Source organism: Myxocyprinus asiaticus, chromosome 10 (assembly GCF_019703515.2).
Source record: "Myxocyprinus asiaticus isolate MX2 ecotype Aquarium Trade chromosome 10, UBuf_Myxa_2, whole genome shotgun sequence".
NCBI classification, from domain to species: Eukaryota; Metazoa; Chordata; class Actinopteri; order Cypriniformes; family Catostomidae; genus Myxocyprinus; species Myxocyprinus asiaticus.
The window spans coordinates 15,182,742-15,192,435 of record NC_059353.1 but is presented as its reverse complement, the minus strand read 5'-3'; the positions used below and the strand labels follow the sequence as shown (position 1 = coordinate 15,192,435).

The following is a 9,694-nucleotide window of genomic DNA, read 5'->3' as shown; positions in this document are numbered from 1 at the left end:
GAAGAAGGGCTGAAAATTAAAATTAGCCATATAACTTAAGCATTAATGCAGGGTTTTAGATGGCTTATAAAATTTAACGTTATCCAGCCACGAAAATGAATTTTTCTCTTGAAATTTGCTGTCAAATGGAGTAACTACGCCAACACTGAAACTGGCTTAAAACTTTTTGGATTTATTTCCAGCCAAATCTTCATTATCAAAATTTTCACACTTTGTTTCCTCTGAATCTTAGTTGAACCAAACCTGTCTGTCACAGGATAGATTACTAAAAAGTGGAAACCTGCAACTGTTACCTTAAAAAACTATTTCTACTTGATCTAACCCCTGAAGCTTGCTTTTTTCAGTTATGTTAAATCATATTTTTGACTTTTGACAATCAAACCTGTTACCATTTAGATGTTACCACATAAAGCACTTTTTTAGGTTAACTTTTTTTCTCTTCTAAAGAGTGTAAATTTACACAATTCAGATGTGTTGTTTCTGTGTTTTGCCTTTGAAGGACAGTATTGTTGTTTGTTTGATTTTACCACTCTAATGTAGTGCATATAAAAATGTTTAGTCAGGTAGCTTGTGCTAGGTAAAAAAAAAATCTGCTGTGTGGTAACATCTAATTTAACTGCTTTTTAAATGAAAAACAAATTATGACTAAATCCACCTGGTTACATTAACAACAAAAGTATTTTTTTTTAAGGTGAGATCAGGTAGAAGTAGATTCACAATATAAATATTTGCCTTTTTACAGAGTAAGTTGTAAGAAATCAAAAACTTTCTGGTAAATTAATTTAATAAATTCCATTTGCTTAATAAGCTCACACAGCTCCTTCATCGTTCATAATGCCTCGTTGTTTTCACCCCCACCACCCCATCACCACCAGTTTAGGTCCCGTCCTTCCGTAGTGGTAAGCTCCTTCTCTCCTGCTGCCTTCGGCAGGATCTGACGGTTCGAGCAAGTATATGAGCTCTGAACCATAGGACGGGCTTAATGATCTAAAGGATCTAAATATCTCTACATTCGTATTCATTCCAATCATCCCAAGTCTTTCTTGATAGAAGTATTTTTACATTTTCTTCAGTATGTGTAGCATTCATGTAACTAATGGCTAAAGCATTTCTAAAAGACTAGAGGCCGTTCAGACCAACGCAGTGCAACGAAACTAGACAGCACACGTATGTCTCCGAGATGTCTGTTTTAGATCTTTTTGATCTGGAAAGTATTTAACATCTGCTAAACATGTAAATCAAATTTACAATTATTCTAAATCATAAACATCTCAAAGACATTTGCTGAATGTCTTTGTAGAAGATTCAACAACAAGGAAGCGGGAAGCGGGGTGGCAGTCCAGGTAAATCAAGCTTTAATGGTTTTCCCAGTCCAACATACAGTCTTTGGCTTTTCAGCTTCACAGCAGTGCATTTACTCTTCAGCATCACACCAAGGTATCTACTTTAGCTTTAGTCATAAGAGACAACACAAACTCATAAATAATTAAGGTTAACAGCTTTGCAGTGTTCAGCTTCACGATCTGGCAGGTCTGTGTGACTGGGACTCTCTCTCCCTCACTGGCATTCTCGGCGGCCTTTTCAAGCCCATCTCTGTCGTCACTGTAACGAGACACAGGTGTTACGCATCATTAATCACCGGGGCCGGATGCACCAGCTGTGCGTAAGTTCAAACTTAGCCTAGTTGTGGCGTAAATGGGCACTAAGTCACAATTTACGCACTACTAAATATTTGAGCGTTGCACCATTAAACTTAGGTAGGACGTAACCCTATGTATAAACTAAATATTTACGGAAGCCTCGGACCAGGAGTAACTGATGGAATAAAAAAGCAGACTGATATTTTATGACATCAATGAGCTCATGTTTTGCATGACAAGCATCAATCATTTCAACATACATTATGATGTTGACATTTACGAGAGTGTGAGAGAAAAAAATGTACTTTTAAGCAGCTCTTCAGCATGAAAATGGTGCAGTTTTCAGGGTGTCACCCGGTGTCAAGTTTCAACACATTCAAAATATATATAGTATATTAAAATGAATAAATGTCTGTTTTTCCAGCCTGTTGTATTAGTATTTATTTATCACCCCTCATTTATTTTAGATACAGCTCCTATAATATTGTTATTTACCCAGGGCAAATATACTATTTATCAAATCTACTTTTATTACATATCATATTTTAATGGGGATGTAATTTATTACAGCTGACAGTTACATGAGCAGACAAGGACTGAACATCAACTGTAACAAGATCAAATTGAAGTTCATGTCTTTTTAATACTTCTGTGCACAAATTTGAAGGCTGCTTATTGGATAAATACAGGTAAACGTCATTATGCGACTACGCATCATTTTACGGAGAGCTTACGGCCTACCAGTTAAGTCTTGCCTTAAGAACAGGTGGTGCAACCAAATTCAGCACTGACTTAGTTACAAACTAACTAGTAGTGACTAAGCCCTTAGTGTGAACTTTACGTCCTAACTTACGTGAGAACTTATGCACAGCTACCCAGGGGCCGGTTGCACCAGCTATACGTAAGTTACAACTTAGCCTAGTTGTGGCGTAAATGGGCACTAAGTCACAATTTACGCACTACTAAATATTTGAGCGTTGCACCATTAAACTTAGGTAGGACGTAACCCTACGTATAAACTAAATATTTACAGATGCCACCGACCAGGAGTAACTGATGGAATAACAAAGCAGACTTATTTAATGACATCAATGAGCTCATGTTTTGGTTGACAGGCATCAGTCTTTTTGACATATATGATGATGTTGGCATTTACACTCGTTTAGATTTACGAGAGAAAACATTATGTTAAAAATGTACTTCTTCAGCATGATTAAACCAGTCTAACGGTGCACTTTCCTGTGTACGCCGCCCAGTGTCAAGTTTCAACATGTACGAAATATATAAAATATTAAAATGAATAAATGTCTATTTTTTTCCAGCCTGTTGTATAAGTAATTCTATATTTATTGTCCCTTATTCATTTCAGATACAGCTATTAAATATTTTTATTTACATAGTCTAAATATAACATTAATGAAATCTTGTTTTATTATGTATCATATTTTAATGGTGATATAATTTATTACAGCTGACAGTTACGTGAACAAACAAGGTTTGAACATCAACCGTAAACTGAAATACACAGCTTTTTAATACTTCTGCGTACAAATTTGAAGGCTGCTTATTGGATAAATACAGGTAAACGTCATATTATGCGACTATGCATTACTTTACAGAGAGCTTACGACCTACTAGTTAAGTTTTGCCTTAAGAACAGGTGGTGCAACCAAAATTAAGCACTGACTTAGTTACAAACTAACTAGTAGTTACTAAGCCCTTAGTGTGATCTTTACATCTTAACTTACATGAGAACTTACACACAGCTGGTGCAACCCTGCCCAGGTGATGGCCCTTACCGCTTCCTCTCTCCCCAGTGACAGACATATGTCCATGTCCCGCTCCACAGTCTTATTGACATCTGAGTCATACTTATTGACATACGTCTTATAGATGTATTGCAGATGAGCAAACAACATAAAATAGACATCTTCTAGAAGTAAACACACACATTAACTAGATGCCTGGGTGTTGTACATGTGCTCTCAGGGAATAGAGTATAATATGAGTGTCTCGCGACACGTTTTTAACAGCTGATGTTCTTTTTAACTTGACAAAAGAACGTAAAAAAATTGTGGTGCTCCTGCATGAGACGCCAAAAAACACAGCGATACATACTGCAATGGTCAAAGACATCCGTTTAGCATGTTTACATTGAAAAACAACTGAAAAATAGCATGGATGGATGCAACAACACTTTTGGTGTGAACAGCCCTTATTAACTAGACAAAGCACCAATGGAAGTTTTTCAAAGTTACCTCTCAAAAAGTAGTCTTTTGTTGACTGTATGTAAATATCCACTTTATCCAACATTGGTTTGTTTTCAGTTTTCTAAAATATCCCGATGCTGTTTTAATGAGTGAGAAACTGCTGCCTAGTATTGTGATGTTATCTTGAATGAAATGGGAAAAGCAGTTTGCACAATTGTATTTCCTACAAATGTGTAAAAGCTTCATTAACACTCAATATATTTTTCATAGATCTGGCTGTATAGGTATAAATCATGTACCTGCAAATAATCAGTGATGCAGGCCTGATGTCAGTATAGATTTATGTGAGGAGTACATTATATTTATATTCATATATATTTAGGTTATTTACTGTGTAAGAACACTGGTTCAGATCATGTGAGCTGTCAACATAAAAATCATAAAACTGCCTCCAGACTGAGCCTGGCTTTTTGCTGTACGCTTACATCACTATGTAAATGTATCAAATTCATCAAATGGACTGTTCACTAAAATACAATATATGTAATTGATGAACACATTTTACAGATGAATGATATGACAGGCTTCAAAGATATGCTTCGGGTGACTGTAGATAAGAGTTACTGTCCATGGTTGAGCCTTTTATTTTTAAAAACAAACACAGTCATGAGAAGGAGCATCAGTGTCAAAGACAGACTGTCAGTGACACTGAGGTTCCTAGCCACAAGTAAGTCATGACTTGCATAAAAGCAAAGATTTAATACTGTATTTAGCCTATGTGTCTTTATTTTCTTTCTCTTTATCATTTCTATGTAAAGCATGTTGAATTACCATTGTGTATGAAATGTGCTGTATAAATAAAGTTGCCTTGCTTTGCTTTCATAAAATAAATATATTTGACCTTTTTTTTGTGTGTGTGTGTCCAGGGGAGTCACTTGGCTTTCAGTATTGGTTGGGAAGCACAACAATTGGTAGGATTGTAGGAGAAACATGTGAAGCTCTCCACCAAACTATGAAGAAGGCTTATTTGAAGGTTTGCAATCACTGGCAAAAGAAGAAATACATTTTACAATCTATGTGTTTGCATTTCAAAGTAAAAAATGTGCACAATACAAAATGTGACTTTTAAACGTTGCCGAATTATTTTATTTTCTGAAATATAATGAAATAAAACAATTACGTTTTCACCAATCATTGTTCTATTTAGCATTATACCATGACTTTGCCATTGATTGCACCATTTTCAACTGGCTGTGTCTTAGTTAATCTGATAAACATGTGACATGATGTCATGTTTACAGACACACACTTCTGAAGAGGAGTGGAGGAAAATCACACAGGAATTTGAAGTCAAGTGGCAGTTTCCTCATTGCCTCGAGGCAACTGATGGAAAGCATACTGTATCTTTATTCAGCCCCCAGCCAACATTGGCAGCATGTTCTACAACTACAAGTCAAGATTTTCCATCAAGTTGATGGCTGTAGTGGATGCCAACTATAGATTCATCTACACAAATGTTGGTGTTCAAGGCAGAGTTTCAGATGCAGGTTTATTTGCACAGTCTGATTTCCGAGCTGCCCTAGATGAAAGATAATTAAACCTTCCACCTGCTGAGGCCCTACCAAACAGCAGCATCATTATGCCATATGCTTTTGTGGGAGATGAAGCTTACCCCCTGAGAAATGACCTGCTGAAACTACTACAGCCTGAACAACACATTTTCAATTATAGACTATCACGTGCAAGACGAGTTGTGGAAAATGCATTTGGGATTCAAGCAAACCGACTCAGGGTTTTTGACACAACCACCTGCCTTGAGCCTAACAAAGCAGTGACAATCACACAGGCAGCATTTGCCTACACAATTTCTTGCGTCACAAGCAATCAGATGCCTACCTTCCACCTTTCTTCATTGACTGGGAGGATGGGATGCATCAGCACCACTATGGGGTATGGCGAGAAGAGAGAACCTTGCAGTCTGTGCACTTGGGAGGAGCAAGAAACCCAACAATAGCTGCGAAAAAGCAATGTGACTGTCTGTAAGATTGCCTTGTCTCCCCAGCTGGCAGTGTAAGATCAGTGTGTGTAATGGCTAAATTGATGATTAAGCAGAGTACACATTTGTTTATTTGCAACATTTTGTACTGTACAACGGATTAACGCTGAACATTTTTAACATGTAATGTAACTTGTTACAAAAAAAATTATCTGTAGATCATAAATTAAAATAATAAATAAAATAAAGACACTATAATAAACTGTGAAACAAATAAAAAAAGTATAAAAATTAAATTTCTTCACAGAAAATCCTTGTTGTTTTGGCTGGGTCTTTTAAGTTTTTCTGAACGAACAGTATTTTATTGGAAATTTCAATATAACCATTTATAGAGCTGTACTATATCATCACACAACACAGAAAACAGAAAAAATCTTACAGCACTTCAGAACAGCCATCCAGCCCAAAAAATAAAGAAATAAAAATGAAAGCTCTTGTAGCTGACTGCACCCAGTGTCATCTGGCTGATGCAGCAGTGTGTATGTTTGCTGGGACAGTAAGGGGGGTGGTGTTGGCATGGGTACTGAGGATGGTGGAGGAGGAATGTATGCTGGATGGTGAGAATAGTAACTTCCAGACATGGGGAAGCCTGGATAAGTTTGCATAGGATGCATTGGGTGGGATTTTTAATTTGCCCGAGTTCCTCCCTGACCTGTTTCCCAAATGAATACTCCCCCTTATCCTCTCTGTTGGAAATTTGGTCAGCAACCTTATTGAGTATTGCTATTTTTTGTAGCTCAATGTTGTCATCATTTGTCTGAAACCTGTACTTGGCATGGCATGGCATGACATGACGGTGGTACAGAGCCTTGTCTTGCAGAGCAAGATGGTGCAGAGCAAGGTGGTGCAGAGCCAGGTCATGCTGAGCAAGATGGTGCAGAGCCAGGTCATGCTGAGCCAGGTTCTTCATTTTCACAAGTTGTGTCTGAAAAAGAGGATCGCAGGGGACTCTGCTCTGGACCAGGTGATGGATCAATTTCAATTTCCATTTCCATGTCCTTTCCTTCTTGAACAGTAGTCTCATGTTCCGGCTGTAAAAGATACACATTTCTTATTGTAACAATCAAAATGGAATAATAACAAGGAGAATCTTAATTTCTCCAACTCCCCCCCCCCCCCCCCCCCATTTCTCCCTCCCATTATTCTTTGTCCCTAGTAAATCTACTTACTTCCAAACTAGTTTCACTTGGTCTGTGCAAAACAAAAGGCTGCAGGAATTGCAAATGTTGAATTATCCACTTTGCCTTGGTGTTAGCTGTTTAAAGCCACTCCCGCTGGGTTTTCCTTTGATGAGCTTCTCAAACTGCATCCTCAGCATAGCCATTCTAGTTAGGACATCTTCTACTGTATAAACAATTACCAGAAGACAAACAGCAAAGTTAAATTGATTGTTGAATTGAAATTGGGTGTGTATGCATGTGAATGCCAATTTGGGACAAATTTATACCAAAATCAGAGAAAACCTCCTGTTGGGTACATTTTGGGACATCCTCATTTGGAAAAATGATCCATACATAAATTTTTTTATTTAGTTTTTTTTTTTTTTTTATCATTCTACTAACAATGCAAACATTTCTGTTAGGGTTAGGCCAGTTTATAGTAATTATAGTTAGCCTTATAAAACAACAGAAGTCTATGGTAGGTCCTTATTTAGTGTGTGTGTGTGTGTGTGTGTGTGTGTGTGTGTGTGTTGTGAAAAAACCTGTAGAAATTACAAACAACATAGCTAACTATCTACCTATATGTACTGCAACTCACCTGACAGCTGTAGCTCTTCAGCAATCCTCTGTTCAATGTCATCTCTGATGACCCTGTCATGGGAGACACTACAGGAAACATCATACAGAGCTTGCTGCTCCTGCCAAAGTTGAACTATTTTATCCTCTTTTCTTACGAGCGGTCGTGAGCTGCTTGTAATTCCTCTCACACGATGCGACAGGCAAAAATCACACCGTGTACGCCTGCCTTTAGGGTTTGTTGACATTACATCGTCATGGTAATGAAGTTGTAGAATTGGCTATAACTTTACACAGAAAAGGTTTGTAAGTGATTTTATCATACTAAAATCATGTTTACATGCATATCCATATGTCATGTAGCTAAACTTTTGAAACAGTGAGTAATTTAACATTAAAAAATTGGCCCCATTCACTTCCATTGTTAGTGGATCACTGTAACCCAGATTTTTGCATTTTTTTTAAAGAAAAGGAGGAACAACTTGAAACTAATTTTTGTGGTAATCAACATTATGCCACAAATGCTGTCAATTGAGCTTAACTTGTACTGAACCTGGAACATTACTTTAAGGCAAAGAAATATGTGATGGTGCAGTTTCCTTCAGAATCAAAGGACATGCTTATCATGTTCAACTAACAAGAGAGAAGCCCCATTTTTGGGCAACAGGAAGTGATGTAGTTCTGAAAATTTCGCTTTTTTGGCTGAACTTGATCAAAGTCTTTCTAGCAAATCCACTGTCAGCCATCTTTGGAATGCTCTCGGGAGGCTATTTCCAGTCATGAAAGTGCAGCTCCTATCTACTTGAATGAGAAAAGACAGAAATCTCCTAAACGATTGGTCAAGATTATGATCAAAGGATATATTTCAAATCAGCAGTAAAATGTGACAACACTGGTATCATAAATTGTAATTCTTTACCTCAGATTACGCTAAAAAACGCCATTTTCTTGGCTTGTATAGCTAATGCACATGCGTTTTGTCGAGTTGATTGACAGGTGATGTCTGTATCTGAAAGGTGATTGTCTCTTTTACCTGTAAGGCGAGACTTCCTTTCTACATCCGTTGACTGCCGTTGGGCGTTCCATTTCTCCCATTCATTTTAACAGAAGTGGCCCATCTCTGCTAAGTAATCTCTGAATTGATTCAGTCGTAGAGTGGTTCCACGTGTTTGAAATTAGATTTCTTAATTTAAAATTACTACGTTATCTCAACACAAAAGCTTTGTGTAGAAAGAACCTAGTAAAATTGGGTAAACCCAACAAAATTAGATGTGTAAATCTAACTCATATAATTCTCTTTTATTTCTTTATGTACTAACAAGTGAAAGTGAATTTTCACATGCTTAATACATGCTGGTTGGAAGCACTACAGAGTGCAGTTTAGTAACTATGCTATGGTTAGCACAGCATTTACTCAATGAAGTGAGCATTTAATTTCACCATAATGGTAACTTCCAAATCTCCAACATAACAGTGTCACACCTGAGACTTTTGCCCTAGCGCCCACCAGAGGTCGCTAGGTGTTTAAGAGACTTTTAGTTTGAAATTTTGTTTACCTCCTTCTGTCTCTTACCACGCCAGCCACGGCCAACGAGCCAACGCCCACACTTGTCACGGCCAACGAGCCAATGCCCACGCCTGCCATGGCCAATGAGCCAACGCCCATGCCTTCCACGGCCAACGAGCCTGTTCTTGAAGCCTCGTCTGTCCCAGAGCCAGCATTGCCAGCCTTGTTTGTCCCAGAGCCAGTGTTCACGCCCGCTTAAGCCCAAGTGGCCACCATTGCTCCGCCCCTCGAGCCTCCCATGGCACCACCCCTCGAGCCTCCCACAGCTCCGCCTTCTGAGTCTCCCACAGCTGTGCTCACAGCCATCCAGAAGTGGAAGAGGAGAAGGGCTCCTACTCCCCAGGCACTGCCAGTGCTCACGACCACTGAGGTCGTTCCCCAATCTCTGCCCATGCGCACGACCATGGAGGTCATTCCCCTGTCACTGCCTCTGCGCACGACCACGAAGGTCATTCCCCAGTCGCTGCCAGCGCTCCTGACTAAAG

At 38.5% G+C, this 9,694-nt stretch overlaps 1 long non-coding RNA gene across 1 annotated transcript; it reads right to left on the bottom strand.

The window, feature by feature from the left end:
* Window positions 1–6,261: 6,261 nt before the first annotated feature.
* On the bottom strand, window positions 6,262–9,397 carry LOC127447165 (uncharacterized). Its single transcript, XR_007898346.1, has 3 exons — window positions 7,665–9,397; window positions 7,076–7,250; window positions 6,262–6,937 (listed from the first exon to the last, which is right to left on the bottom strand). It is a non-coding gene; the product is annotated as an uncharacterized LOC127447165 (long non-coding RNA).
* Window positions 9,398–9,694: the final 297 nt, after the last annotated feature.